Raw genomic sequence first — 23,526 nt, 5'->3', positions numbered from 1 at the left:
CGCCCCCCCCTCTCCATTTATGGCAGAGTCTGCGCGCCCGCGCAGCGGGCGCACCGATTGTGCGCCGAAGGCGTGCCAAAGTCAAGCCCGTCTGCGCCAGTCCGCACCTGGACCGCGCCCAGCGCCAGAACCCCTGGTCCTCATCGATGCCAGCGCACCCGACGAACGTATGACGCCGCAACCCTCCACGCACTCAATTCTGGCCAGAACCCCGCCTGCTACCGCGCCACCCCGAAACGCACCCACGGACCCTTCACCTGCCAAGCCTGCAAATTCACCTGCCGCCGGACCTGCACCGCACCCGCCAAGCCGAGCACCAGCAGCAACCACCTCAAGTGCATCCTGCTCAACACCCGCTCCATCCACAGACACGCCATCGAACTCTGGAACCTGCTCGACACAACATCACAAGACGTCGCCTTCCTCACGAAAACCTGGATGAACGCCGCCTCAGCGCCCGACATCGCCATCGCCATCCCGGACGGATACAAGATCACCAGAAGGGACCGCGTCAACTAGACGGGAAGAGGCATCGCCATCGTACACAAGAACACCCTCTGCATCACGACCAGCTCCGACAAAACCTTCACCGCCGCCGAACACCTCCACTTCCAGATACACACCGACCCCAAGACCACACTCAGAGGCACCCTCATCTACAGACCCCCGGGACCACGCACACAATTCAGCGAAGACATCACAGACTTCATCAGCCCGAACGTCCTCCCCTCCGCTGACTACATTCTCCTAGGGGACCTCAACTTCCACCTGGAGAACAACAAGGACAACAACACCACCATCCTGCTGGACAACCTCGCCAACCTCGGACTCAAGCAACTGGTGAACAGCCCCACCCATTACACCGGCCACACGCTCGACCCAGTCTTCTACTCCAGCAAGTACATCTCCTTCAGCCATTCCACTGGACTTCATTGGACTGACCACAGCTGCATCCACTTCATCTTCAGAAGAACCACGAGCCACCACCACCCGCAACAGGTTCCTCGCAGGAACTGGAACAAGATCACCGCCGACCAGCTCACCACCTGCCTCAGCCAGAACCCTCCAGCCAGCAAAACGGACCCCAACGTAGCAGCCAACAACCTCACACAGTGGATCACCAACTGCACAGACGACCTCGCACCACTGAAGACCCCTCCCAATGGACATGGCAACAAGAAAGCCTCTTGGTTCACCGACGAACTTAAGAACTCAAAGAAGAACTGCCGCGCCCTCGAGAAAGCCTGGCGCAACGAACAGACCACAGACAACATGACTGCCCTGAAGCACGCCACCCGTAAACACCACCAGCTGATCCACACCACCAAGAAGACAGCATTGAAAGAACGACTGGACAACAACGCCCACAACAGCAAGGAACTCTTCAGCATCGTCAAAGAGTTTTCCAACCCCAGTGCCGGAAAAAACGACATCACTCCCTCGCAAGACCTCTGCGACTCACTCGCCTCGTTCTTCCACCACAAGATCGCCGAAATACACAACAGCTTCGGCGCACCAACCACGCACCCAACCACCGAACCAACGCCCCCCACCACCACCCTCTGCGCCTGGACCCCGGTCAGCACCGAAGACACCACCTGCACGATGAACACCATCCACTCCGGATCCCCTACCGACCCCTGTCCCCACCACGTCTTTAACAAGACCGACTCCATCCTCGCACCCCATCTCCGGGACATCATCAACGCCTCCTTCAACACCGCCACCTACCCAGAAAGCTGGAAGCACGCCAAACTCAGCGCTCTCCTGAAGAAACCAACAGCAGACCCCACCGACCTCAAGAACTTCCGCCCCATCTCTCTTCTCCCCTTTCCTGCCAAAGTCATCGAGAAGACCGTCAACAGACAGCTTGCAGCCTTCCTCGAGACGAACGGATCCCTCGACCACTCGCAGTCCGGCTTCCGAGCCAACCACAGCACAGAGACCGCCCTCATCACAGCCACCGACGACATCAGATCCCTGCTCGACAGCAGGGAAACAGCGGCCCTCATCCTCCTGGACCTCTCCGCAGCGCTCGACACTGTCTGCCTCCGCACCCTAGTGCAACGCCTCAGCAACGTCGGAATCCAAGAGAAGGCACTGGAGTGGATCATCTCGTTCCTCGCTGGAAGAACCCAGAGAGTCCGCCTCCCCCCGTTCAGATCTGAGGCCACAGAAGTCATCTGCCGCGTACCACAGGGATAATCACTCAGCCCCACCCTCTTCAACGTCTAGATGACTCCCCTTACAGCCATCGCACGCCAACACAACCTAAACATCATCTCCTGCACCGACGACACCCAGCTGATCCTCTCCCTCACCAACGACCCAGCCACCGCCAGAACCATTTAGGGATGAAAGACGTCGCCGAGTGGATGAAGAACAGCCGCCTGAAACTGAACTCAGACAAGACGGAAGTCCTCATCCTGGGGTCATCACCCTCCACCTGGGACGACTCCTGGTGGCCCCCTGCCCTGGGCACTACTCCCAAGCCAACGGACCACGCACGCAACCTGGGCTTCATCCTGGACTCCTCCCTCTCGATGACCAGACAAGTCAACGCCGTCTCATCATCGTGCTTCAACATCCTGCGCATGCTCCGAAAGATCTTCCGATGTATCCCCACCGAAACCAGGAAGATGGTCACCCAGGCACTCGTCACCAGCCGACTGGACTACAGAAACACCCTCTATGACGGAACCACAGCCAAACTTCAGAAAAGACTCCAACGCATCCAGAACGCCTCCGCATGACTCATCCTGGACATTCCCCGTCACAGCCACATCTCCGGCCACCTGAGAGACCTGCACTGGCTCCCCATCAACAAGAGGATCACGTTCAGGCTCCTCACCCACGCACACAAGTCTCTCCACGACCTGGGCCCCAAGTACCTCAACGACCGACTGACCTTCTACACGCCCACCCGCCAGCTACGATCCACCAGCCTCGCCCTTGCCGCCGTCCCACGCATCCGCAGAGCCACCGCCGGAGGAAGATCCTTCTCACACCTGGCAGCCAAGACATGGAACTCCCTCCCCATCCACCTTCGGCGAACCCAGGACCACCTAACCTTCAGGAAGCTACTCAAGACCTGGCTTTTCGAGCAGTAGCGGACCCCTCTTCCCCAGTGCCTTGAGACCCTTCCGGGTGAGTAGCGCGCGATACAAATGTCATGATTGATTGATCTATCAATAACATCTCAGCTGCTGTTCTCGACCTTGATTTCAACACATTCATTCAGAAGAACTATCACAAACCATACCGCCGAAAACTCACCGCCCAACTATTTTACACTTAGAAAGGATCACCAAGGCAAAAGAGGAGAGGGTGGCTCCCCATCCATCAACAAATCTATCATCCCTTGATCCTGTGTCCCGCACCAACATTATACATATTTTCAACAGCAAGCAGAGACATCCATTATTCCCTCAATAAAACCTAGATTCATGACAACATCTCACTCCAGGAAACAAGTTTATATTTGTGGAAGAAGTCACGGAACTTTTCACTTCTCATCTGTTACTCTCTATGGACACCATGTATTAGGAATTTCAAGATTAGGTGGAATGACTCTTCAAAACCTGTCTCACTTCAGCTCTCCGCTTTCCTTTTTAGCCAGCGATCTGATCCAACATAAGGATAAACGTACCCAGTTATTATAGCAAAATCCAGCTTCATCCACCCCATCATCCCTGACTGGTTTGCCCACACACTTATTTGAGCATAATAATTTGGAAACCCCAGTTTACAAGGAACCATAAATATGAGAGGTCAAAAAAAACTAGGACATTTTGATCTCCAAGCTCTCTACTGTCTTTGTTGTCACTCCCACAACACCCAACATCATTCTTCAGAACTACAAGACTCTCAAGAAATACTTGACAATATCACTCCTCTTACCAGAATAACCACACACAATCTTTAGAATATTTCTACTCAAATATTATGGTCCGGTTTAGAGCTTGGCAGACTGGGTATTCCTTCATAAATGTGACATTGTACCCTATCAATCAAACCCTTGGCCGCCCATGGATTATGATCCAGATGTTATGTTATGTTATGTTAATATACACTTATATAGCGCATTATCACCCAGAGGTATCTAAGCGCTATCAGTGGACATACTCAACCCCCGGGAGATGTAGAGCCACCAAATCAGAGGGGCCCCCAGGCTTCCAGGAAAAGCACAGCTTTCAGAGTTTTCCTAAAAGGGAGTAAATTAGTCTCCTTCCGAAGTTTAGCTGGAAGGCGGTTCCAAGCCTGAGGGATGGTACTGGAAAAGGCTCTACCGCCCATGGACGCAAGGTTAAACCGGGGGCAGACCAAGTTGCATGCATCAGCTGACCGAAGGGCCCTACTCAGCGTGTAACTGATCAATCGGTCCTTGATATAGCTAGGGGCCGAGCCATAAATGGCCTTGTGTGTAATGCAGAGGCTTTTGAATTTAATTTTCTTGGACAATTGGAAGCCAGTGTAAATCCTGAAGTAAAGGTGTGGCCCGGGTACGCCTAGGTTTTTTAAAGATCAATCTGGCAGCATCGTTCAACACAACTTGTAGCCTGGCCAACAGGTTTTTTGGTAGGCCATAGTATTACGAGTTGCCATATTAGAGGCGTGCCAAAATCAGTGCTGAGACCGCCAGTCTGAGAGTGGAGAAGGACAACAGTGAAGATAATTTTCGAAGTTGGCGCAGCAGATTAACACAAGTACCCACCACTGCCGATACTTGCTGTGTCATAGATAGCGGGGCATCAATTTTGATGCTTAGACTTTTTACTGCCCCTGCTGTTACTGGGAAAGGCCCGATTTCCGCTGGCCAGAACGACTCACACCACAGATTTGAAGCTGTGGTGACCGCTAGGACTTCAGTTTTGTCAGGGTTTATTTTTAGTGAATTATCCGACATCCAGTTGATGGTAAACTTGAGAATGTCTTGCATTCTCAAGTGAGCCATCGGTGAATGGTCAATCTGGATCAGGATTTGAGTGTTGTTGGCATAATTATAAACCCTGCAGTCCATCTGGTTCAGTGCTGCTATCAGGGGCTGCAGGTAGATGTTAAAGAGCAGATGTGATAAAGCTGAACCCTGGGGCACTCCACAAATCAGCTTGGCTGGTTTAGACACTAGATCGGCTAGTTGGACTCGCTGGAAGCAGTCTTTAAGAAATGAGGTCAACCAAGCCAGAACCGAGCCCTGGATCCCTAGCTCCTTGATCCGCGAGAGTAGGCAGCCATGATTAACGGTGTCAAACGCCGCAGATAAGTCCAATAGGACCAGAGCACACGGAGTTTTCCTGTCAGCCCTGAGTTGCAGATCATCCAGCACAGAGAGCATAACCAATTCCGTGCGGTGATGAGCTCTGAACCCAGCCTGATTGGGCTCAAGGAGAATATTACCTTCCTGGTGATAGGTGAGAGAATATAAAACATGCTGTTCTACGATTTTAGCCAAGAAAGGCAGCTGAGAGATTGGCCTAAAGTTCTTTAAATTTTTCGGGTCAGCACCTGGTTTCTTTGGAAGCGGAACCACCTGTGCTTCCTTGAAGTTAGAAGGGACGAGTCCCGTCTCCAAGGACCAGTTCAGAAGGGCGAGCGCTTTATCCTCCATACCCAACCATCCAAGCTTAAAAATGTTTGGAGGGCAGGGGTCTGCTGGAGAGCCTGATTTCACCCGGCCCACTAATGAGACCAAGGACTCCTTAGTAAGGGGGGGCACACTAGTCAGGAGATTCGTAAGCGGCCTGGGGGGGTGGAGGGAGGCTTAATAGATCAGAGAAGGGTAGGGGTATGACTAATGTCTATCATCAAATCCTTTATCTTATCCAAGAAAAAGGTTTGAAAACCATTGCAGTCTGTTTGGCTAAAAGTCGGGTTGGGCACCCTAACTGTCCTCAGGTCTTTTAGGACTTTAAACACTTCTATCTGCGGGTTAGTAGCCTCAGTGATTGTCGTCTCATAGAATTCGGCCTTCCTCAGGCGGATGGCGTTTTTGTATGCAGCAAACTTCAGCGCATATGCCGCAAAAGCGTTAGGTTTGTGAGACTTACGCCAAGATCTCTCGCATTGTCGGAGGGCTTGTTTTTGTTCCCTAAGAGCATTATTGAACCATAGTGTCCCCTTGCCCTTGTCTACTAGTCTGATTTTATGGGCCAGTGCTACAATCTCGATGGCATCCTTAAGTGTAGACAGCAGGGCAACGCTTTCCATGTTCAAATCGGCCTTCAAGGGCGAGAGTTAACAGAGTGTCGTAAAATAGCTATCAGGTCAGATGCTATGACCTGCCTCCAGCTCCGCAGAGTTTTTCATTCTGGTTTAACTTTAGCTCTTCTTCTAGAGAGAGGATATTGGCCTTCAATCAGATAATGATCTGACCAAGAACATGGGGATGCTACTACGGGACTTAAAAGTGGGCAGGTTGACCAAACCAAATCCAAAGTGTGGCCCCTCTCATGTGTAGGCCCACCCACCATCTGACTAAGTCCCAGAGATGCTAAATCCTCTTCGAGATCTTTAGTCTGACCGTCCTTCAGGGTTATTTCCCAATGAAAATTAAAATCCCCGAGCACCATCAGTATTTCATAGAGGGTGTGGACTATCAATTTTCTGTTAGCAGTGGCCCTGCTAGCGCCACTGACAGAAATATACTCCAACAGACCTACGGAGAAGGGGCTGTTGGATTGAAGCCTTCAGACTTCCCTTCCTGATTAGAGCAAACAGTCTGATACATGTTTACAGGACAAACCAGGCAGTTAAGGTCAGAAAAAAACCTCCACATTAAGGGTAAAAACTCCCTGTGTTTTTCTGTCATCAGTTACTTAGTTTTATTTGTTCCTTTATTTTTTTAAACAACATTTTGGACAGCTGTCAAAAACAACACCGGACGGCCACCAAACCTTGGAAACATTTAGAGGTTCCCCTGAAGGTACAAATATGACTACTGGGAGGGCAGTGAGCTCTAAATTTGTCAGGCGGTAATCTGTCATGGTAGTGGTTGTAACGTCTTCCACCACCCTGACTGAAGGAGTACCACCCATCAAACTCTAAATTAGGTGCTTTCTCTGAGGGTAAAAAACATTTGGTGGACAAATGCTTTCGGTTTTCATGAGCGCCCACCAAACATTTTGTTTTTCAAAAACAAACTCTCAAAGTGAGAGTGTATTTTTGAAAAACAAAAAAACTAATGACACCCACACAAAGTACTTTTTCCCTGGAAATGGGAGTCATTATTTTTTTCTGTCTGTGATTACCAGTTTTTTTCTGGCAATGATGGACAGAAAAAAAACAAAAAATCAATTGTGGAGGGAGAAGGAAGACGTGATCCATTCAGCTTCCTTAGTTTCAAATTCAAAAGATCAAGTAGGGAAGGATCCCTTGTCCTGCATAACCTGGGTATGCAGGTCGCGTACCAATACGTCTCAAGTAAAAAACCCTCATTCGCGTGTTTGATGGTCGAAAAAGCAGTATATCTTGATTCTCCGCTAGTTGGTCACGTGTTTGTATAATCATAGGGTTAGTGGTTATGCATTCCCCAGCCAGAGGTTCACCCCTGGTTAAAAGCAGTAGTGATCTGTGATGTGTAGGGTATTTCAATTAAAATACTTGTACAGCCAGAATTTAGTCTTTATTGGATCTGGATTCGAGATAGAGTTAAAAAGGTTTGTAACGTGCGTTAGAGAGTTGTAAGGGCTCTCGCGCACTATAGTTAGTGATTTAAAAAGGTCGACATGTTTCAGCCCTTGGCTGCCTAGTTAGGTCAAGTGGGCTTTCTTCAGGATCAAAGTAAAGGGTGTGTTGAGACCGTGGGCGTCCCAGTGAGTGTGATCTCCTACAAAAGAAATTGTCTTTTCATATAGAGAAGTGAGAAAAGGGATCTATTAATCCTTCTCCTGTATCCTCACGTGTATGAGGGTTTTTTACTTGGGACATATTGGTGCGCGACCTGCATACCCAGGTTATGCAGGACAAGTGATCCTTCCATACTTGATCTTTTGTACAGAAAAAAAAGCCATCAGACCATTCGCTGCAATCAGGGCGAAGGGTGTGATGGCTTTACTTCAAGGAATATTACTTAGTTGGACTATCAGACTTAGTTAACTCTGACGACAGAGCCGCCGGGGCACCAGAATCGGAACTGTTGGTAGACCCAACTCCTATTTGAGCAGACTGACTGACGGATTGACTGACAGGGTACTCCATCACGTCTGAGATGAGTACCCTCTTTGTCAAACTCTAAATTGGGCCCTTTCCTTGCAAGATGATTGCTGAGAAAATTGGAAATTTTTCTTTGCTCCCGTAATCATATCTTTTCCTGGTGTTATGGCTTCTTATAGGCGCTGATCCAGTATGAGGACTGTACCCAATTATACCAAAAGATAGATTCAACAGGTGCTATTTCCACTCTAAAATCTTGTCTGGGTCAGAGAACAAAAAATGGATCAAAGAAAAGCATCTGAAATTCAACCCTCTTAAAACTGAATGCCTCATTCTGATCCTCAAAAACAAATAAGTCCAATAGACAAGATTAGATCTAGGGCTTAAAACTGATGACTTCACTAGAAAAATATCCCTTTCGTCAAATCCTAGGGCTTGCTCCTAGATAACATTTTCCACCTTAAAATTAGGATCTGAAACATCCATTGTCAAATCATGATCTCAAGGGTTGAGGTCTTTATGATCTTTGACCTGGGGTATGAATGAATGAATACACACTTGTATAGTGGCATGGTTACCCGAGGGCATCCCAGCACTTCCTGGGTATGGATCATGTATCCTTATTGACCTCCCTAAAAAGGATCTTACAGTGGTGGTCCATGCTGCTTGTTTTGGGATTCATGCCAAAAGATCTACCTAAAATACTCCTGCACTCTCTGGTCTGAAAGTTTCCCCTTGGAAGCAGGCTAATCATTCTGAACCACAGAGCTCTAAAATCAAACACCCCAAAATACCTTGCACCAAAAATCAAGATCTCAAAATATCCATATTCACAAATTCCAGGAGTCAGGACACGCCCACACTTCTCACATCATGTTTTATTGAAAATGAAACACTCTAAATTTTTATCTAACCAATTTCTAAGGATTTGAAACTTAATTTCTGTCCAGCTTAGAAAAGTTCTTTCCTTCTGAATCTTTAAGAAGTCACCGAGTGACTTTACCTAGTCATCATCAGGTTATCCTCTAGATTGCTTCGATTGTCACTAATGCACTATTCCTGATCTGTGCCTTAGTGCACCCTTAAGTGCTGGTCACAGAGCAGACCAGCACTGTGCGCTTCATCACAAGCATGCGCTGCTCCCAGTGGCAACAACGCACTAGTGAAAGGCAAACCAGGTGTTTGAAACTGCTGCAATGCCACTGACAGTAGGCCGGTACCAAGTTTCAAGGAGGACCCCCGGTAGGTGGGTGTAATGAGTGACTGCACCAGCCTCTGGGGTGCTAAGAGGGTGTCTGAGAACTCAGTCCCCCTGTGCAATCAGAGGCCTCCCTTGGAACACTGACTGCATGCTACCTCATAGGTATCACTAATTCACTGACCCTCCTGACAGCTAGTTTAGTACACACTCTTGGGTATTTTTCACACACATAGAAAGACATACCACTATTTGGTATTAGGGGGCTGTAGCTTATTTTATGTCATCAGCCATAAACCTCTGAAGTAGCGGGTGAAACACAACATTTTTTTTACTTACTCAAAGTACCTTGGATAAAAAATTGAAATGTGTAGAATGAGACGTTAGGATTTTGCGTCCTTCCCGGCTTTCTTCAGGACTACTCGATCCCCATAGTTATACCCTCCTTTTCTACCTTAATAACCTTGTTTTAAGCTAGAAAAGACGCAAAATCCGGCTGAAACATGTTGACAAATTTGCAGAGTGGAGGGGTGAACGGTTCATAATTCAACCTATTCACCACCATCCTCTGGTCTGAGATACCTTTGTAACCCTGACCAGGGAATCCATGAATAAAATTGGTGTTTGGATATCCCTGAGTTAGTTTTACACTATATTTGTTTGTCTGCACTTATTCTTTCCTTGATCTCTACTCTTCTATGTGTTTGATTTGTCTTCCACACCCTATTGCTCCACCCCGTGCATTGGTCTGCGCAGGGATGTGTTCAGCAGCCTCATGATGAGGCATCCCACAATTATTGTGAGTGCGGGCAGTTTTTCAAACATTGCCAATAAACCTCTTAAAAAGCCATTTTTCTCACTCCTACTTCTTTATATGTGACTAGTCATTTATAGAGGAGGTCGAAGTATGAGTTCCCCTCCTCCCTCTTTCATTGTGTTGAACACCGTGGAAGTGTTCCTCAGGCTGCACAGACCTACAAGCTCAGGGTGGGACAGTGGAAGTGTTCCTCAGGCTGCACAGACCTAAAAGCTCAGGCTGGGACAGTGGAAGTGTTCCTCAGGCTGCACAGACCTAAAAGCTCAGGCTGGGACAGTGGAAGTGTTCCTCAGGCTGCACAGACCTACAAGCTCAGGGTGGGACAGTGGACGTGTTCCTCGGGCTGCAGAAACCTAAAAGTTCAGGGTGGGACAGTGGAAGTGTTCCTCGGGCTGCAGAAACCTAAAAGTTCAGGGTGGGACAGTGGAAGTGTTCCTCGGGCTGCAGAAACCTAAAGATCAGGATGGGACAGTGGAAGTGTTACTCAGGCTGCACAGACCTAAAAGCTCAGGGTGGGACAGTGGAAGTGTTCCTCAGGCTGCACAGACCTACAAGCTCAGGGTGGGACAGTGGAAGTGTTCCTCAGGCTGCACAGACCTAAAAGCTCAGGCTGGGACAGTGAAAGTGTTCCTCAGGCTGCACAGACCTAAAAGCTCAGGCTGGGACAGTGGAAGTGTTCCTCAGGCTGCACAGACCTACAAGCTCAGGGTGGGACAGTGGAAGTGTTCCTCGGGCTGTATAAACCTAAAAGTTCAGGGTGGGACAGTGGAAGTGTTCCTCGGGCTGCAGAAACCTAAAAGTTCAGGGTGGGACAGTGGAAGTGTTCCTCGGGCTGCAGAAACCTAAAAGATCAGGATGGGACAGTGGAAGTGTTACTCAGGCTGCACAGACCTAAAAGCTCAGGGTGGGACAGTGGAAGTGTTCCTCAGGCTGCACAGACCTACAAGCTCAGGGTGGGACAGTGGAAGTGTTCAATGGGCTACAGAAACCTAAAAGTTCAGGGTGGGACAGTGGAAGTGTTCCTCGGGCTGCAGAAACCTAAAAGTTCAGGGTGAGACAGTGGAAGTGTTACTCAGGCTGCACAGACTTAAAAGCTTGGGGTGGGACAGTGGAAGTGTTCCTCAGGCTGCACAGACCTACAAGCTCAGGGTGGGACAGTGGAAGCAATGCTCGGGCTACGCAGGTCACATGCTCAGTCTGGGACAGTGGAAGAATTCCTCAGGCTACAGAGACCTAAAAGATCAGGATGGGACAGTGGAAGTGTTCCTGGGGCTGCAGAGACCTAAAAGCTCAGGCTGGGACAGTGGAAGTATTCCTCGGGCTGCAGAAACCTAAAAGTTCAGGGTGGGACAGTGGAAGTGTTCCTCGGGTTGCAGAGACCTAAAAGCTCAGGCTGGGACAGTGGAAGTGTTCCTCGGGTTGCACAGACCTAAAAGCTCAGGTTGGGACAGTGGAAGTGTTCCTCGGGCTGCACAGACCTAAAAGCTCAGGCTGGGACAGTGGAAGTGTTCCTCGGGCTGCAGAGACCTAAAAGCTCAGGCTGGGACAGTGGAAGTGTTCCTCGGGTTGCACAAACCTAAAAGCTCGGGTGGGACAGTGGAAGTGTTCCTCAGGCTGCACAGACCTAAAAGATCAGGATGGGACAGTGGAAGTGTTCCTCGGGCTGCAGAGACCTAAAAGCTCAGGGTGGAACAATGAAAGTGTTCCTCAGGCTGCACAGACCTAAAAGCTCAGGCTGGGACAGTGGAAGTGTTCCTCAAGCTGCACAGACCTAAAAGATCAGGATGTGACAGTGGAAGTGTTCCTCAGGCTGCACAGACCTAAAAGCTCAGGCTGGGACAGTGGAAGTGTTCCTCAGGCTGCACAGACCTAAAAGCTCAGGCTGGGACAGTGGAAGTGTTCCTCAGGCTGCACAGACCTAAAAGCTCAGGCTGGGACAGTGGAAGTGTTCCTCAGGCTGCACAGACCTAAAAGCTCAGGCTGGGACAGTGGAAGTGTTCCTCAGGCTGCACAGACCTAAAAGCTCAGGCTGGGACAGTGGAAGTGTTCCTCGGGTTGCACAGACCTAAAAGCTCAGGGTGGGACAGTGGAAGCAATCCTCGTGCTACGCAGGTCACATGCTCAGTCTGGGGCAGTGGAAGAGCTCCTCAGGCTACATTGGCCTATACGCTCCCGATGGGACATTGGAAGCATTTATCAGGCTACTCAGGTCTACATGTTCAGGCTTTGGACAGTGGAAGCATTCCACGGGCTATGCAGCCCGATAAGCTCAAGCCCCGGACAGAGAAAGAGTTCCACAGGATATGCAGGTCTTAAAGACTCAGGTGTTGGATGGTAGGGGCAGTCTACAAGCTGCACAGCTTAAACAGGTTCAGGGTTTGGACACAAAGCGCTTTCTAAGGCTGGATTTGCTTCACAAAAAAGGCATATCAGAGTCTTAAACATTGGTCATCAAAACAAACACTGGAGCTCTACAATCTTACAAGTTCACACCTTCAAAAGTGCAGCTATCCTTTGTATGGATGTCTGTAGGTATGTGGTATTGCTATGGAGCAAACCTAGCCAAAGGCAGCTGACCCAGGAGGTGAAGGTACAGAAAGGAACAGACGTAAATGCTGGGCACTCTTACCTGCACCACAGGCTGCTGCCTCCACTCCCTCCTGCCTTCGCAGTCGCTGCTCGTGAACTTCACGCAGCTTCTTATAAACTTGCTCTTGGCACAGGGTGCCACTTCCTACCCCATCTTTAACTCTGTGTTTATTTGCAGACTTTCAACACACAAGGGTGGAGCAGGTTAAAAAGATGTGGTTGGTTTCACTTCAAAGCAAATATTTCACCTTCTCCCTGTAAGATCAAGTGAGGTCAGAGTACAACTTGTGTCAACCTCTTAGGTGTCATACCTGACTCAGAAGAATAATATGAATGTCGTGGGGGCTGCACAGACTTATGGACCTCCCGCCTCAGGGCTGTGGTGCCCTGGGACCACCAGAGGTAGGCATCCTTTGAAGCAGCAAAAGTAAAAGAAAGAACAATGCATCCATGGGGATTTCTCCTGATATTGCATATGTGAGTCCGTTATCTTTACCTGCTGCCTCTGTTACTGGCACCAGAGACTGTCGCTGTTGGGGGGCAAGAGACTGCTGTGCCGCATTGACTCCAGACCATCGCAGCTGCCAGGGGACTACATCCCCCATCATCCTTTGCGGTGCGCACACCGAGCACTGCGTCTGAAGCGCCAGGAGGCGCTCAAAAGGGGGCCACGGCTCCTGCAGCGCGGGACACGCCCCGGCATTGCCTGGCTGCGCCCATGCCGAAGGAAGGGCCCCTCTACGCCCATCAGGGGCCGGAAGAGGCTGGGCTGGGCCACCCCATTGACATTGATCATCAGGCACCTAATCCATCTACCCAGCCTTAAGGTAACGTGAAGTTATTGGCTAATCCCTGTTTATCATTGTACTGTTTTGGGGCTCCGTAGTTGGGCCATTCGAAAATCGTAATTACAAAATGAGCAAAGCTAGAGGAGTAACCGGGACCTTAGTGGCATTTATTGTGAGGGCTGAGTCCCTGTCAACACATGAAATTGAATTGGGCGAGAGACGGTTGTCCCTGGACCCTGCCACGTTACAGTCCCGCCTATCATTAGGTGGCCCTATTTCTACTGTCAAGTAAAGCAAAGTTTTTTCCCAATGGGAGATCAAGTAATCCAAGATTCAAAAGAATTCAAAGGATTATCTCACTCAGTCTGCATCACTCACTCAAATATCCACATATTGCTCGGGGAACACTTACCAAAGAAAAAACATTATTTATGTAAAAAATATACATTTTATTTCAATTAAAAAAACATATGAATCCATATACAGTTGTAATTAAAAATTCACACAATGTACAATAAAACCACCTAGTGTGGAAATGGAGAAAAATGGGAAAAGACAGTAATATTTGTCTTAATCTTGTTAGTGCGGACCCTCTGTTTGACAACACTGGGAAGGATTTCCCTTCCTTATACCCAATTGTTTGCTGACAACTCCGAATTTAACCATTCATAAATGCGTCGACGCGTTTCGGAAGCCTTGAATGATTTTGGCCTCCTTCTTCAGGACAGTATCTATGGTTTTTTGTACATCACCGTATTTAATCAGTAGGTGTTGTAGTTGATTTTTTTGAATATACAAGTTGCATCACTTGTGTGGATTATTCTAATTGTCTGGGGATTTGCCATGTCATACACAAGTGGGTATATCCTATGTACAATACTTACATTAAACAGCATAAACAAACACTTATGTTACAAATATGCAAAAACCATTTAAACTATACAATTCTCACAATATACATTTACACGGGTAAAATGTGAACTGTACCCTACTAACTAATTTCAACACTAGACCTTCTTCATGACAACTTTTTATATTTGAGGTCTAGTAGCGCAAAGGTGAAGTTTGTGACTGTTAGTTTTTCGCCATGGTTTGCAGTATAATGTTCAAAAAACTTTGCGCTAATTGAAGTTCATTTATTTCGGTGAACCTACGCGTTTCCAAGCCTGTGTGTTTAATCGTCAGGCTCTTCTTCAGGGCGTGGGTTAGGTGGGTACCTTTTCGCAGAAGGCAGTTCATCTGTCTGTCTGTGAAAGCGCTTCTGGCTAGCAAGTCGTTCTATTTAGTCTGTCAGTGCGGGTCTTCGATTGGAGTTCTATTTTTCCTTTTTCTTTTTTCTTTAACCACACTTCATTTGGTGCAAAAGCGGCAGGGTTTCAGATTTCAGCCCGCAGGCTGGCCGCTACTCATGCACTATTGGCGGCGTCTTTGTTTTGTTCTTTTTAAGTTTTCTCGCATGTAGCTGAGGGGTTGTTCCAGGTTTCCAATATCTTCCTGCCTGCTTCTGTGTTGAATGGTTAGTTGCACATTTGGCTGTTATTACCAACTCTGTAGCAACCCATACAGACATTATTCAAGAACTTTTGTGTAACGAGATCAATGTAGACATTGCTGGGGCAGCCACACTTGTAGGATCTGCAGTGAAAGCTCTTGAAACTCCACTGGCAAACATCAACACAAACTTTAATTTACTGTGGGGGAAACTAAAGCGCCTGGACTCCGCAATGAACAATCTAAGTGGTAGTAAGGTGAACTATGTTTCCAATGATGCTGGGCGGGGGGGACGCTATAATTTCTGTGGCCAACAGACAGGGGTCTGACTCACAACTGATGAATACTGTCCCTCATATGGATACCTCCCTTGCCCAACCTCATACATCTTGTCGTAACCCAACTGAATTCCCTGTGCTGAATTCTACCCTTGAGCAGAGGAATAGTCAAGACATGCTCCGAGTGCATAATATAAATAACCTAAACTTAAACCTAGGCAGTAGTTACTATATTCAGCCACAACCAGGCACCACCGCAAATGATTTATGCAGGGATACTATGGGCTATTCTAGTGGTACACGTCTGAGCCCAAACACTGATGTTCTGAGTTTACCCCCTACCTCAAGTCCCTACGTGTTAGTCCTGGCTGGCGTTCCAAATCTTGTTGAGTGTCAGAGGGAGTCCTGGGCAGACCTCCGTAATAAATCTGTGAATTGGCTATGCAAACATAAAGGTTTCCACCCTTTTCATATGAATGAAATCCTTATGGCCAGAAGAGTAGGGTGGGTTGGCCATTGGGCTAAGAATATGAATGGCGATTGCATTGTTCTCAATTTCAGTAGACAACAAATGGTTTGCCGCTTATTAATTACTCGCGAGCAACCATCCATTCCAAGCACTGGAATTTGTGCGCTCCCTTTGGGCTATTTTTATAAACAACCATTTACACCACTTAGGGATGCCCATGCACTGCCTCTGGTAACCAATAGGTTTCATGCACTCTCCAGTTTAGACGCTCAGGATTGACAAACATCATTGATGGCCAATTCACAGAATCATGTGGAGGATCCCTCAGGTATTACACCTACACTCTATAATGACCAGCCAGCCTTAACTAGGGCTATTGTGGGTACCGACCTGAATACTCTAAGTTGGAATGTAGCAGGATTTCAGCCTAGGCTTGATGACCAGGGTTGGTTGTGACTCAAAGGAACAAGACGTAGTCATGTTCCTGGAGACCTGGGCCACTCATGATTTGTATATTGAAGGGTTCCATTGTTTTAGTGTAGCAGCCACCAGCCCCCAATCGGGCCGACCATCGGGGGGCCTATTTATTGGGATTAACGTTGCTGCTGGAGGGAGCTTTAAAGTTTTACTAACTAATAGCCGCAATTACCAAGTTGTGTTTTATAAAAGGAGAGTGACTTTTTATCTGGTAAATTTTTATAATAATGATTTTCATTCTGTCCATAATAGGAATTTTATCGAGCTTTTTGACCTTATTTCTAATTTAGATTACCAGCATAGTTTGGACGGGTCTACTGGGATCGTCTCGGGTGGAGACTTTAATGTGAAATTTACTGATATAGAACATGATGTGGGGACATGTAACTTAGGTCCCCCCTTTCGTAGGGGTGCAGAACTGGCCGTGTTGTTGAGCTCACATAACCTGGCCAATGTTATGGGTTTGGTGAGCCCTATAAATGCAGCTAACTATCAATTACCAACATTATGGGGAAGGGGCTGTTCGTCAATCATAGATTTCATCTTTATTTCCCCTTCTCTTGAGGGTCAATTAATGGCCGCAAAGGTCATCTCCATGAACCATGGGGACCACAATCCCATTAAAGTAGTACTGAGACAGGCACCTCGGCCCGTGTTTTCCTCTGAATGTGGGGATAAAAATCTTGTGCCTTCAACTGATAACTTAAGGCTAATATGGAGGGGTTTTGATAGTGACGAATTGTTCAAAACACTAGTGAATGACAATATGCATTTTGTTAATTCCTCCCTGTCATTACGAACTGCACATACAGTGGTAGTCCATGATTTTTCCAAACTTTGCTTGGCCACTAAAACCCTCCTGTTGAAACCCGTCTCCTTGGTGGAAAACGGTCCCCGAATCATTTGACGGTGAGTGTTTAGAGGCAAATAGGAATTTACGTAGGGCATTGTCATCTAACTCAAGGTGCGCCTTAGATGTGCAACTGGCAAGGCAGAAGTATAACACAGCAATTTCCAATCGGAAAGGAGCCCGCTTAAATGAACGCTGGGAAGCCTTAGCACAGGCAGTCACTATCAAAAAAGGCAACATTTTTTAGTCCGCTGTAAGGGACCTTTGATCCATGGGCCAGTTACTAACCCATATTAGTTGTACTATTTCTGGTGAGTCCTGGGAAAACCATTTTCCAAAAATCTATGCCACCCCCCGTGGAGGAGATAGATCAGTATGAATTTGGCCCATTGACCAACATACAGATAACTATATTCGAAGTAGAAGAGGCTATCCACCAGAGTATTGGGAATAAAGCCACTGGACCTGATGGGCTACCAATAGACTTCATAAAATGGAAAACAGACTTTTGGGCTCCGCTCCTCTTGAATGATTTTTATAACTTAATCCACACCTCATTACCTGAAACATGGGCTAAAAGTATCATAGTTCCAATTTTTAAAAAGGGGGACCGGTCTCAGCCTAGTAACTATATGCAGATCTCATTGATCGGCAACACCCTAAAAATATTGGGAAGAGTTTTATACAACAAGATTTGAGGATGGTCAGAGGAAAATGGCGTTTTAGAGTACTGCCAGCTAGGCTTCCGCAGCAAGGTTGGCACAAATGGACAGTGCCTAAGCCTCAATTTGGTATTGGGAAATATAATAAATCATGTGTCACCATGTGACCATAGTGACATCCCTGAATGTCGGGCACTCCTTAGGTTCTCATGGAAGTGAGACTCCAAAAGTAGTTCAAAAAGAAGTTCAAAAAGAGAATTTTAATCATTCATCTTGAATTCATCAATCAAATTTTCACTCAGTAAATGCATCCAAAGAAAGTTATCCCAATGCTCCAATGCATTTCGGGCAAAAGCGAGCCCTTCATCGGGGAGCCTAGTGAATAGGGTGGTCGCGAGCTTCAAACGCCGGTATTTTTAGCACACCTTCATAAAGATCTTGAGGCTCAGGTGAGGATTGGAATGGTTGGAGAGGTTTCTGGAGCCATTAAGGTAGGAAGGGGAGTCAGATAAGATTGTGTTCTGGCCCCCCTCCTTTTTATTATTTACATTAATGGGATGAACAAATTGTTAAAAACCTCGACCCAAGATGTCAACAGATTTAATGAGAAATCTCTACCTGTGTTGTTATACGCAGATGATGCGGTTCTTATAGGCCGCACCCTGAATTCTCTGCGTATCTTAGTGCAGACTTTTGCCAAACATATGAATAGTTTGGACTTATGCGTTAATTAAAAAAATCATTTTTAATGTACTGTGGCCCTGGGAAATGCCAGCTAAGTTCAATTGTTGTGGGTAGCCAGAAACTGACAAGCACCCGCACATTCCCTTACCCTGGGTTGGTCTTTGCTGCGAACGGCTCCTGGACTGAGCATCTCGCTCACTCCAGGAGCAAGTTTTCAAAGACCATCAAGTCAATTCTTAGCCTTCCCCGCCCAAAGACCACTGGCGCTATTTTAGCCATTCAAATTTTTTTTAAATTACAATGTATCCCAGTAGCCACATACGGGGCGGAGATTTGGGGCATTGCAAACAGCTCCTGTATTCAACAGGAAGAAAACAGGTTTTTCAGGAAACTGCTGGGCATCCCAATTTCCATCTCACAATATATCTGTCATAGAGAAGTTAATCTTAATTATATATCAGATTTTATACGTGCCAGACCGGCTCTTTTCGGTTATCAGTTTGGAAGAATCAGGCTGCCTCCCTACCTAGAGAGATTATTACTGACTGTGTTAAGTGTGAGAAAGGGATGGATGTTCCTTGGTTGACTGGAGTGCACCTAAGCCTGAGCAGTGTTAACAAAGAAGGCATCTTTTTAAATCCTAGTACAGTTGATACCGCGCACAAAAAAGAGCTTAGAGACGCCCTATATTCACTACATAATACAGAAAGGATTGGTATTGAATCTAAGAAATTTTCTGTTCTTAGTTATATGTCCATAGAACAGTACCACCACCCCCTACCTATATATCTCACCTTATCTATGAGTCATTGGGAAAGAAGCCTATTATTCCGTTTATGAGCAGGAACTGTCAAATTGAGTTTTCCTCTTGGTTACCACCCCAATCTTGATCACATACCATGTCCATGTGACGAGGTGAGTGGCCAATCAAGTTTACATTTTCTATTTTTCTGTAAACATTACATGAAGTATATAAAGTGCCTTTTATACCCATATTTTAAAAAGAAGAGGCCTATCTGCTTGGATACTGCCTATTCATGTATACTCACTTTGGCTGATGAAGAGTTGGTTTTCCGTATAAGTACATTTTTGAGAATTGACACCCGAGCACGTAAGACTATGTCTGAATCTCTTTTCTAATCCATTTGTCATAATGTTATGTTTTATAATATTGCAATTCATTTATTACCATGTATTTCTTCACTCCTCCGCTTGCTATTCAATTTGTTATGATGCTGTGCTTTTATGGGTACCAAGCTACCCGAATAAAGTTTATGAACTGAGCTGATAAGTGAGGTGAGTGTGCCTTGATACCAGAAATAACTTGACTACAGACATATGGACTAGTTGTGGTCATAATTGTGCAAATTCTTGACCTCTAATAGAGTGTCAATGCTAAAGTTAATCTGTGCAAATCTATAGTCTGTATTGCAGTGGCAATGATAAAATCAATCTGCATAAAATCTCAGGTTTGTAATGGAGTGGCAATGCTAAAATCAATCTGCCTGAATCTCTTGTTTGTAATTGAGTAGCAATGCTACAATCAATCTGCGTGAATCATTGGTTTGTAATGGAGTGGCAATGCTAAAATCAATCTGCGTGAATCTCTTGTTTGTAATGGAGTGGCAATGCTAAAATCAATCTGCGTGAATCTTTGGTTTGTAATGGAGTGGTAATGCTAAAATCAATCTGCCTGAATCTCTTGTTTGTAATTGAGTAGCAATGCTACAATCAATCTGCGTGAATCTTTGGTTTGTAATGGAGTGGCAATGCTAAAATCAATCTGCGTGAATCTTTGGTTTGTAATGGAGTGGCAATGCTAAAATCAATCTGCGTGAATCTTTGGTTTGTAATGAAGTGGCAATGCTAAAATCAATCTGCATGAATCTCTTGTCTGTAATGTAGAGGTAATGCTAAAATTAATCTGCGTGAATCTCTGGTTTGCAATGGAGTGGCAATGGTAAAATCAATCTGCGTGAATCACTGGTCTGTAATGGAGAGGCAATGCTACAATCAATCTGCATGAATCTCTGGTTTGTAATGAAGTGGTAAAGCTAAAATCAACCTGCACGAATCTCTGGTTTTGTTATATCCTTTTATTTCATTTATTTGGGTTATTGTTTTAGTTGAAGACATTTAGAAATGTTTGTGTGTCTTTAAGCAGTGTTGTTTAATGCATCTTTTAACTGAGTTCTAGTTGCTTAGCAATTTTGGAATGTTGGGGCTCCTGATCTTCAATTGAGGATTGGAGCTTGACAGGTTAACACTCTGGCATATCTGAGTGTTGTACTTGTTCTTAAGAATAAATCTTCTTTCAACTTATTCTTCTACATTTGTCTTCACTGGATATAACATAAATTTGGCAACGAGGTGGTCAAGACAGCACTACTTGAACCCACATTCTACAATTTTGAAGATTTGATGAAGATATCGCGAGACTGCAGTGTTCTCTGATGTACTGTCTTCTTGATATGCGCTTCAGATTGCTGTTAATTTGACTTTGAACTGCCAACTAAGATAAGTTTTTACTTATATCTATTATCCATTGGAAGCTTCGCTGCATGTACATAAATAACTATTTTAAAATTATTATTTTTAAAAGTACCTCAATGCAGGCTCATAGAGATAGCACCTATTTTTCAAGATTTTAATTTAATTTTGAATTTACTACTTGGATACTCCTTTTTTGGATTCCATACCTACTCTCGTTATGATCTTGACTTAATATCACTTTATATGCGCTTCACTCGTTATCCTATTCAGCCTCTGTCTCATATATCATCTGATGTTGGGAAAAGTCATTTTTGCTGTTTTATAACGAGTCATTGCTTTAATTTTCATTATAACCTAACGCGACATTTGAAAAGCTCAGTAATCCTGCCTTGCTGGTGCCAGTACTTCAATGCGACATTTAAATATCTTCAAAACGCTTACCGGCATTTATTTGGAACCTTCTGCATGTCATTCGATGGTTGCCTCTCCATTTTTCTGTGACGTCCTCCCGATCTCTGCTGACTCCTCAACTTTGCTTCTTCTTCTTCAGCCATCGTTCCTGTGTCCCACGTCACTACGCAACAGCGTCTCACGTCATCACGACCTTCCACCTCATTCTTTTACCTGGCGGACATTTTTAGTTTCTTAGCAACCGTTTAGACAGCCTAAAAAAAACGTATTTCTGATTTTACACTTCACTCACGCTGATGCGCACAGCTTTATCAAGACGATATTTTTCATGCTGCGCTTCATTTTCGCTGATGCGCACAGCAAAGTAAGACTTTTACATTTATTTTTAATTCTTAGTTAGGCACAGTTGAAATACTAAGTTTCCTTTAATATATACTGATACTTGATATTATAAATTTAAATATATATTTATATTCATTATATTTTTATTTATGCTTTTACACACTTGTGCTCTCATACTATTATTTTTTTACACAGTACACTTCTGGATCTGAGAAAATTCCAGGAAGAAGGAAGGACTCCTGTGCTGGCAGGAGGAACTGCCACTCTGCTGAACTGCTTTGCTGTGTTGCCCTGCGCCTCTGTCTCTTGCCTGGGAGTGAGAAGGACTGGAGATGCAGCTCTACATCCTCTAAGAACTTAAGTGACTCCACAAGCTTGTTGGCTGGCCTCCTGTTTTGATGTCTCAGGGCCATCAAAGACTTTCTTCAACTCTGCTTCAGCTGCTAGAATCTGCCAACTGTGAACCCTGCCATGCCAAGAGGTACCAATCCAGTACTGGGACTTGAAAGGGGGATTCTGCAGCTGTTTTTCCGGAAAACATCATTCCAGTGACGACTTTGTGCTGATCGGAACAGATGCAATGTCCATTGATGCCAACGTAAAAGCGATTCAAGGACATCCCTGCATGGTTCAACAACTTTGCAGGACCCGACTGCGAGGCTTGACAGTAATGCAGTGCCTACATCATAAGGCGTTCAACAATGACGTGGGACCCAGCTGTGAGGCTCGACGACACATCTACCCAACTGCATGATTCAGAACCGATGCATCAAGTCTCCAACACAGATGCTTGGTCCGTTCAAGGGACTTTTTCAGCGGGCCTTGCGTGGGTCCTGTAGCTGGACGGCCCTACATCATGGTCAGCCTGAACTTTGGATTTACCCCAGTCCAGTGCAACCTTAACACCTAAGCACTATTGGCTTTTAAGCATCACATTGCAGTTTATTCTTTAAAACTTCATATCTCAAGTTCTACTTATTGAATTTTTGTAATTTTGGTTGTGTTTTACTCCTAAAAGATTCTTTATGTTTCTACACTGGTGTGGAGTCTTTTTGTGGTGTTTTCATTGTATTTTTGTAATGTAACTGTAGCACAAATACTTCACACATTGCCTCTTAAGTTAAGCCTGACTGCTCTGTATACGCCGGCCAGAAGTTTAAGATCTACCCATACAAAACTTCTGCAGACACCCAAGTTTAAGAAGACGCGTTGGGAGGGAAGAAGCTTCCTGTTGGGAACAGTGAAGATCTGGAACCAGCTGCATATTTCCATAAAGAGCAGCTCTTCACTCTAATCCTTCAGAAAGGCACTAAAAACCTGGCTCTTTAACAACTGATCCATCTTGTATATACCGCCAGTACCGCTCAGATCTTCCGTTCCTAGTGCCAAGACGCCCTCAGGCATTCGCTGTGCTCTACATATATGCAAATCAAATCAAATCCATGCCAAGCTACCAGAGGGTGAACACAGGTTAATTTAGGTTGTGTATCTGCCTTACCCTGACTAAGTTTGAGGTCCCTACTTGGGCATGGTGCAAACCTCTGCCAACTAGAGAGCCAATGTCTAACGGCGGAATATACTTAGGTAGAGGATTCTGGCTTGAGAGCCTGACATCTTCCTCCGGGGCAATCATGGAATTTCAGCTTGGCTTGCAGGCTTGATGTGCCTCTACATTCTGCTTAGGTTCGGATCTCTGCAAAAACAACAATTGATGGACAAAATGCAGAACAATGTCATGTTTGAACCCAGCCATATGCAAATCGCTCTTGACCCTGTGCCCAATGGGAGCAGTCCAGTTCGAACTGCCAGGCCAGGTCCTCACTGGA

General features: G+C 46.0%; 1 protein-coding gene across 4 annotated transcripts in view; it reads right to left on the bottom strand.

Moving 5' to 3' along the window:
- LOC147740900 (dromaiocalcin-2-like) overlaps positions 1-12,871 on the bottom strand; it is a 217,005-nt gene extending 204,134 nt beyond the window's left edge. For 2 of the 4 annotated variants that reach the window (XM_086935995.1, XM_086935990.1), the window contains exon 1: positions 12,796-12,837. The gene's annotated coding sequence lies outside the window, so the exon portion shown is untranslated. Of the gene's footprint in view, positions 1-12,795 lie in introns of all 4 variants that reach the window. The other 2 variants (XM_086935992.1, XM_086935999.1) reach the window with 2 other exon arrangements.
- Between the last annotated feature and the right edge of the window lie 10,655 nt (positions 12,872-23,526).

This window comes from Lissotriton vulgaris, chromosome 1_1 (genome assembly GCF_964263255.1).
Source record: "Lissotriton vulgaris chromosome 1_1, aLisVul1.2, whole genome shotgun sequence".
In the NCBI taxonomy this organism is placed as follows: Eukaryota; Metazoa; Chordata; class Amphibia; order Caudata; family Salamandridae; genus Lissotriton; species Lissotriton vulgaris.
Note: the sequence above shows the minus strand (reverse complement) of the source record. Positions and strands in the feature narration are given on the sequence as shown.